Genomic DNA, 8,808 nt, shown 5'->3' on the forward strand with positions numbered 1-8,808 from the left:
AAACACGATTTCCTCCTCCTATTTTCCCCACAACTACAAGCCTACGAGGTGGGCTGAGAGAGAGAGTGACTGGGCCAAAGTCAACTTCATGGCTACGTTAGGTCTAGAACTCCTAGTCTCCTGGTGATTGGCCTAAAGTCACCCAGTCGGTTTTCATGGCTAAGTCAGGACTAGAACTCACCATCTCCTGGTGACTGGCCCAAAGCCACCCAGCTGGCATGCCTAAAGCAGGACTAGAATTCCCAGTCTCCTGGTGATTGGCCCAAAGCTGGCTTTCATGGCTAAGTCAGGACTAGAACTCACTGTCTCCCACTTTCTAGCCCGATGTCTTTACAACTAGACCAGGGGTAGGCAACCTTGGCTCTTTTATGACTCTGAGAGTTGAAGTCCACGAGTCATAAAAGAGCCAAGGTTGCCTACCCCTGTACTAGACCAAACTGGCCCTCTAGATGCTCCTAAGGACATCCAATTCTTGCAGCTTTAAGTCTTAATTAACAAAACAAAATGAAAACCAAGAGGCATAAACAGCCAGCCTCTCAGTAACTGAAACACATAAATAAAGTAACTAGTCAAGGATTTTCTTTAGTTTCCGGTTCCGATCTATAACGAAATCCTCAAAACCATAGCCGCTGGTGGGCCCACGACCATATTTAATAATCAAAATTAGAAATCTACAGAAGTAATTAACGGCTCAAAGCTGCAGCCTATATCGGTGAGTTTCGCGTCAGCTCGGGCAGAGAGAAGGTTGGCCTTCTTGCCGGTGTTAAAAAATATATACATATATTTCTATCGAACGGCTAAGGATGGAAGGAAATAATTTCTTTGTCCTCCACCAGCCCTCTCCAGTTCCGAAGAAAAAGCAGCTGATCTACTGCACCCAGTAAAAGAGAAAGAGACAGCTATAAAAGCAAGGCAGCTGGTTCACCCCTTCTGTTTACAAAGATGCTCAAGGCTTCCTCCAGATTCAAAGGATTAGGTTCTGCACGCAATTCCCACATCAGGTTATTATTATTATTATTATTATTAAAGTGAGCTGCAACACATTGCAGTTGAACAGCAGTGCTTTCAACCCAAGTAATCAAGTCATTCAACAAGAAGCAAGAACAGACCAGAAGTGTGCAAGTTGGGGAAATAAAACAACCTCTTCACAAGCACATGGGACAGCACAAGAGAAAAAACCCATCAGGACAAGAGTCAGCAGTCCCTCTGCATTTAAAAGACAAAGGCCGCTCTCTTTCAAAGACAAGGAAATCCACATTTTGGACAGAGGACCAAATGGTTTGAAAGAGGGGTCAAAGAGGCCCTTTAGGTCAAAACTGAACAGCCTTCTCTCAACAGAAGGGGAGGGATACAATATCATCTCCAGTCTACAACACAAGTCCTATCAACATTTCCAAGAAGGCCCCACACCCATTTGCACCACTCAGGTGACCCTGAGGACCACAGATAAAACTTCCAGTTGGCCTCTAAACAACTCTCTAAAAGAAGGCAAATGAGCAGCTGTCTACAAGGGGTATGAATCCTTCCATTCCCCCACCATCCAGTCAGAGCTGACAAAGCTTCTTGGATGAGCAGCGAGAAGTCTTCAAAGAAAAACAAGAATGTCCAGTTGCCTCCTGGAAAAAAAAAGCATCTTTGGCATGTGCAAACCATGGTATTCCCTGTAATACTCAAGGGAAATGAAAGTTGGACTTGGAAGATGGAAGAGGTATAGACACTTTCGAACTCTGGTGTTGAAAGAAGGCGCCTGAGAACACCTTGGGTAGCCAAGCAAGCAAGCAAATGGATCATCAAAGCAATCAACCCAGAGCTTTCACTCAAGGCATTAATGACCAGGCACTAATTATCCTCTTTTGGACACATTAAGCCAAGACCCAGTTCTCTGAAGAAAGTTCTGACGCTTGGAAAAGGTGGAAGGAAAGAGGAGAAGAAGACGACAGCCAGCAGCTACGGTGGGGATGAGTGCACCATTGGAAGAAGCGAAAGGCCAGGTTAGGAACAGATCTTCATGGAGAAAACCTGTCTTGGTTAAGAATCAACAATGACTTGATGGCAGATAATCAAAATCAACCAACCCAGCTTGATTGATCCAAGAAGCTGGTTAGCGCCTGCACGGAGTTGAGCAAGGATTTTACAGGCCAACCTGGAGGCCAAACAAAGAAGCAGAAAGTGAAACTTAGAATAAAGGAGGAAGTTTGCTTTCTGGCAGATCTAAGGGATGGATTCTGCACATCCTCCCCTTACGTTGTAAGAGTTACTGAGAAAGCTACTTGCTGAGAAAGAGAAGGTTTTGGGGAAAATTAGTCTGGAAATATATATATATATATGAAACAATGCTTTACGATGCCACTGGGTGCCGAGCCCACCACAAAATGAAACCTACATTTATCTCAGGAACAAAAAAAGAAGAAGAAAAAGCTGAATTATGCATCAAGGCTGGCTCCCAACAATAAATGCAGTCTGCTTTTAAAAAGGTTGATGAAGAGAAATTTTCATACCTCTGGCTTTAAACTGCACCTTTCAAGCCAAGCCCAACCTTAGCAACCGCGTTCAAATTCCAGAGTCCCCGTACCACTGCACAAAATTAACCCATCAAGCAATAGTTATTTTTCTATAGGTTGGGCTCCAGTTGTAAAGATGGGAACGCCTTCCAACCTGTTAATTGTTTGGTGGAGACTGAAGGGCTGTATCCCTTTTTTTAAAAACAGCTTCAATTTAGACCGGACTCATCGACCGACAAAGAGAAAAATCAGAGAATGCAGACAGGGCAGGATTTTAACGCATTTGCCATCTGGGGCTCAGCAGAAAATAAATTCCCCATCCTGCTTCCCAGTCTCCTTTGAGACCGTTCAACATTATCTTCACGCCATAAAACCTACCCTTTTATCCCCCTCCCCAGCCCTATAAAAACCAATAAAAATCTTTTCAAAAAAACCACAACAACTGTGACAAAAACAACTTAGGTAACAACTCGATGGATTGTCACAAAAACTTTCGAAGGCTCACGGTGACAGCTGCTCAGAGTTATCTGGACTGGGAAATTAAGCAAAGTCCCAGGCCTAGTTTAGGCATGGATAGGAGATCACGTCCGAGATTTCAGATCTGTGGTTAACCTGGGAAATTGACCAAAAAAAATCCTAAAAAAAAAAAAGGTCACAACAAATCAATTCAATACCATTCTCAAAAAAACTGACAGTCCATGAGATTTCCCGGAGTTGAGGTCAGCTCAAGAGATTCTTTAGTTGCAATATACCGTAAAAGGTAAAGTAAAGGTATAATCACTTAAAAAAGATTATCCTGCTATATTCTATTCTATTCTATTCTATTTTTATTCTCTTCTCTTCTAATTCTCTTCTATTCTCTATTCTATTATTCTATTCTCTGTTCTATTCTACTCTACTTTCTACTCTACTCTCTATTCTATTTTATTCTCTATTCTATTCTACTCTACTCTTTATTCTATTCTATTCTACTCCCTATCCTATCCTACCCTATCCTATGATGATACAGAGAGCTGTGAAAGGCTGTTTCTCCTCCAACAATGTCCACAGCAATCACTTAAAAAAGATTATCCTGCTATATTCTATTCTATTCTATTCTATTTTTATTTTCTTCTCTTCTAATTCTATTCTATTCTCTATTCTATTATTCTATTCTCTGTTCTATTCTACTCTCTACTCTACTCTCTATTCTATTTTATTCTCTATTCTCTATTTTATTCTACTCTATTCTTTATTCTATTCTGTTCTATTCTCTATTCTATTCTACTCTACTGTCTATATTCTATTCTATTTCTATTCTAATTCTATTCTATTCTCTATTCTATTATTCTATTCCCTATTCTATTCTACTCTACTCTACTTTCTACTCTACTCTCTATTCTATTTTATTCTCTATTCTATTCTACTCTATTCTTTATTCTATTCTATTCTATTCTATTCCCTATCCTATCCTGCCCTATCCTATGATGATACAGAGAGCTGTGAAAGGCTGTTTCTCCTCCAACAATGTCCACAGCAAAGATTCCGATTATCTGGAAGCCCTATTAGGGCCCTGCATGAATTTTCTTCTTCAAAGTTGACAAGTTTAAGATGTATATAGACTTCAACTCCCAGAATTCCCTAGCCACCCATCTCACAGTTGCAGCGTTTTTTTTTTGGGGGGGGGAAACACACACCCCACTGCAATACATTGACTGCCTTGCATCTACAAGGGGAGGCAAAATCTTGCGGTGTTAAGGCTACACAATCAGTCCCAAAGCTCAAGATAAGTTCAAGGTGCCTTCAATGGGACTCAAGGGGAATCTCATTCCGTAGGTTAATTAATCAGTCCATTGAAGCCAGTGCTTTTTTTGTAAAAGAAAAAGGTGCCGGAACTCACACATGTCACACAACCCACCTTGCCTACCCTACAAGGCTCCATCCAAAAAAGGTGCCGGAACTCCATTCTGAGCGTTCTATGACAAAAAAAAGCCCTGATTGAAGCTATGTTCACAAAATCCTCTTTATCCCGGCTACGAGGGGGGGGGAAAAATCCCACAAGCAGCATTTGCACAACCCTTGAGCTGATAGGATCCCATCCAGAAAAAAAAGTTAATTCAGGCACCAGGGGAAGTGGATAAAGTGATCTCAAGTTGTAAAACATACAGGAAGTCCTTGATTTACAAGAGTTTGTTTAGGGACTGTTCCAAGTTACAGCAGCAATTGAAAAGGAAAAAAAAAGAAGACTTATCACCATTTTTTGCAGTTACGGCCATTGCAGCATGGGGGGCGGGGGTCAAGTGATCAAAAATTCAGCCACTGGGCAACTTGACTCGTGTTTATGACGGCTGCAGTGTACGGGGTGGGGTGGAACACGATCCCCCTTTGGGACCTTCTGACAAGTAATGGGGGAGCCAGATTCACTTTTAACAACCCGTGTGACTAACCTTTAGCAACTGGGGCAGGGAAGGTGGTAAAATGGGTCAAAACTCATTTAGCAACGGTTTGGCTTGCCAATTGGGGTCATGTGGAGGAGGACTGCCAGAACCAGGGCCTGATCAGGTCTGTCTATCGCTCGGAGGTCTCCTTCCCTGTCAAACAGGGCAGAAGAGACTCAAATTCCACTTCCATGAAATGGTTGGCCCTCACCTACGCCCACTTCTGCAGGTGAGCCACGCCACCCCAGAGTTTTGCAACATTAGGGGGTGCACAGCTGAGAAATCGGTCTGACTCGACTCCCCGAAAGTTACTAATGGGACTGCAACGGAAATATTGAGTGGATTTCTGGAATTAATGTAACTGTAATGATCAGAATAGAGTTGGAAGGGACCTTGGAGGTCTTCTAGTCCAGCCCCTTACTCAAGCAGGAGAGCCTATACCATCTCAGACAAGCGATAGTCCAGTCGCTTTTTAAAAACCTCCAGTGATGGAAAGGCCACGATTTCCAGTGGCGAGCTGTTCCACGGGTTAATTGTCCTTACTGTTAGGAACTTTCTCCTTAATTCCAGGTTGCTTCTCTCTTTGGTCAGTTTCCATCCGTTGTTTCTTGTCCTTCCCTCTGGTGCTCTGGTGAATACATTGACACCCCCCTCTTCCTTGTGGCAGCCCCTCAAATATTGGAATACTGTTATCATGTGTCTCCCCCCCCCCCACGCCCCAGTCCTTCTTTTCTCTAGACTGGCCATTCCGAAATCCTGCAACCATTCTTCGTATGTTTTAAGTCTCCAGGCCTTTAATATCATCTTAGTTGGATTGGAACTGGACCAGAACAACGGATTGGAACTGGACCAGAACAACAACAAAAAATGGAGATTTGAGTTACTTGTTTGCTCACTTAGAGAGCTTCCCCCCACACCCCCCATCCAGCTAGGTTTTTTTCTCACTCAGCCCAACCCAATTCACAGGATGATGATGATGATGATGATTGTTGGTTTTGTTTTGTTTTGTTGTTTTGTTGTTATATTATTATTTGTTTGTTGTTTTGTTTGTTTTGTTGTTTTGTTTTATTATTATTATTATTATTATTATTATTATTATTATTATTATTATTATATTATTTTATAAAACCTTTATTCATAAAACATGAAACTCAGTCAACTGAACACTCAAATTGACTGGCATTAATGGTTGACACAATTGCTGCCATTATTATTATTATTATTATTATTATTATTATTATTATTATTATTATTATTATTATTTATTTTATTTTTATACCGTCCTTCTCCCGAAGGACTCAGGGCGGTGCACAGGGCAATAAATTATTATTATTATTATTATTATTATTATTATTATTATTATTATTATTATTATTATTATTATTATTATTATTATTATTATTATTATTATTATTATTATTATTGGGGCTAAGTGAGCAGAGATCCTCATGCAAGTTGATGGTAATTCAGAGAAAATAACAGTGCATAAGGAAGCCACCAGAGTTTGACCTGGTCACCTCCAGATCTTTGCCAGGACTGGTACCAAACTTCCAGGATGAGAAGCTGCCACAAAGAAGAGGGAGTCAAATTATTCCCCAAAGCACCAGAGGGCAGGACGAGGAGAAAAAAAAATGGTTGGAAACTGACCAAAGAGAGAAGCAACCTGGAATTAAGGAGAAACTTCCTGACAGTGAGGACAATCAACCAGTTGCCTCCAGAAATCGTGGACTTTCCATCACTGGAGGTTTTTAAGAAGAGGCTAGAGACAGTCACTTGTCCGAAATGGTGTCGGTTCTCCCGCTTGAGGGGTGGGGGCTGGACTAGAAGACCTCCGAGGTCCCTTCCAGCCCTTATTCTATTCTATTCTTTATCCGAAAGTTGCTTCTGAATCCCAGCAAGGCGATTCAAGAGTTTTACAAAAGGGAGAGAGGAACGGGCAAGGTGGAGGTTTGGAGGAAACTCAGGAAGTGGGGAAATAAATAAGGGGGAGGGGGAGAAGGCGGAGGTAGGAGGCGGCGGTCAGGATTGCGTTTTTCCCACGTTCAACCAGGCGAACCCGCAGGTTCAACCAAACAAGCATCCAGGAAGAGGAAGTTTCAGGTTAGATTTCTAACAAGCCAGGAAATGGGGAGGAGGGGAGAGGGGGGGGGCAAAGGAGCTCCGGAGAGAGAGAGGCGAAAAGGCGCCCCCCAAAAGCAACCAAGAAACCAACCCAGATCCCCGCCGCGAACCTCGAACCGCGGTTCGAAACCGGTCCGAAACCGGAGAGCTCCCACGCCCCAAAACGTGGAGGGGAAAAAAGGGGAAGGGGGTCTTCCCACCCGCCGCACTTCGGGAAGACCCGACGGCTTCCCTGCGGGCCCCATGGGCGCGGGCCGGGCCCCATGGGCGTTGTAGTCTCGCCTGGAAAAGGGGAAGGACGAGCACACGCGCACACACACACAGACACACACACACACACACACAATCGCGCGATTCGGAGGAACAAAGGAGATCTCTTTTTCTCTCCTTCCCAAGGAGAGGCGAGGCTGGGCTTTAAAAGCCAAGGGGCTTCCAGAGGAAGGAAGGAAGGGACCCCCCCCCAGCCACCCATTGAAGGGGACCCCCCACCCCCCAAAAAAATAAAGGGGGGGAACCCAAAGAGGGAAGGCAGACGGACAGACGAGGCTGGGCTTTAAAAGCCAAGGGGCTTCCAGAGGAAGGAAGGAAGGGACCCCCCCACCCACCCATTGAAGGGGACCCCCCACCCCCCAAAAAAAATAAAGGGGGGGAACCCAAAGAGGGAAGGCAGACGGACAGACGAGGCTGGGCTTTAAAAGCCAAGGGGCTTCCAGAGGAAGGAAGGAAGGAAGGAAGGGACCCCCACCCACCCACCCATTGAAGGGGACCCCCCACCCCAAAAAATAAAAGGGGGGGGCGAAACCCAAAGAGGGAAGACAGACAGACGCCCGCCTTACCGCTGAACAGCCTGGCTGGAACTGGGCAACTTTGCCACCAAGTTGGCTCCGCTGGCTTTTTTCAGGCTGCTTCCAACCGGGTCCGACCGGGTCCCATCTGCTCCTCTTCCTCGCCACGCTCGGGTAGGGCGAGGAGGAGGAGGAAGAGGAGGAGGAAGAGAGAGCTGGGGGGGGGAACGCAGGAAAAAGCCGCCGCCGCCGCCTCCGCCCTGCTGGCCGAAGCGAACCAGCCTCTCGGGGGCCGCTTGGCCCCGCCTGGTGACCGAGCCGCCCCGCCTGCTCGCCGGCGCTTCGGGCTTCGGATTTCCCGGGAGGAGCCGTCCGGCAGCTTGGCGGCTGCAGCTTCGGGTTGGCCCGGGAAGCGTTTGGGCGGGGGAAGGAGGGAGGGGAGGCCACGAGGAAAGCCCAACCTCTTTCCTAGCCGGGAAGCGGGGGTGAGGTGGCGTGGGGTGGGGAGGGAAACAATGCTGGATAGATCCTCTTTAGATGGCTTGGCCAGAAATAGGAACTAGGGATAAATTAATATGTTTATTTTATGTATATGTGTGTGTGTGAATGTAAGTGGATGGATGGATGGATGGATGGATGGATGGATGGATAGATAGATAGATAGATAGATAGATAGATAGATAGATAGATAGATAGATAGATAGATAGATAGATAGATAGATAGATTTCACCCATATTTGAGTCGCAGAGGTGCTCAAAAACAATGTGTGTGTGTGTGTGTGTGTGTGTTGGCGTATTCAGGTCTTTTCCCGTGTAGGATACTACAAGACCTACATACCTATACCCATGAAAATCTATGAAAACAAACGTACATACATACATACATATATATATAAAAAGGGAAAGGTTCCCCCGCACACGCGTGCTAGTCGTTTCCGACTCTAGGGGCTGGTGCTCATCTCCCTTTCAAAGCCAAAGAGCCAG

General features: G+C 44.9%; 1 protein-coding gene across 1 annotated transcript in view; it reads right to left on the bottom strand.

The window, feature by feature from the left end:
- TSPAN14 (tetraspanin 14) overlaps positions 1 to 8,097 on the bottom strand; it is a 70,396-nt gene extending 62,299 nt beyond the window's left edge. Inside the window, exon 1 of the mRNA XM_081329761.1 lies at positions 7,876 to 8,097. The gene's annotated coding sequence lies outside the window, so the exon portion shown is untranslated. The remainder of the gene's footprint in view (positions 1 to 7,875) is intronic.
- Between the last annotated feature and the right edge of the window lie 711 nt (positions 8,098 to 8,808).

The sequence above is a fragment of the Vipera berus genome, assembly GCF_964194415.1.
Source record: "Vipera berus genome assembly, chromosome: 5".
In the NCBI taxonomy this organism is placed as follows: Eukaryota; Metazoa; Chordata; class Lepidosauria; order Squamata; family Viperidae; genus Vipera; species Vipera berus.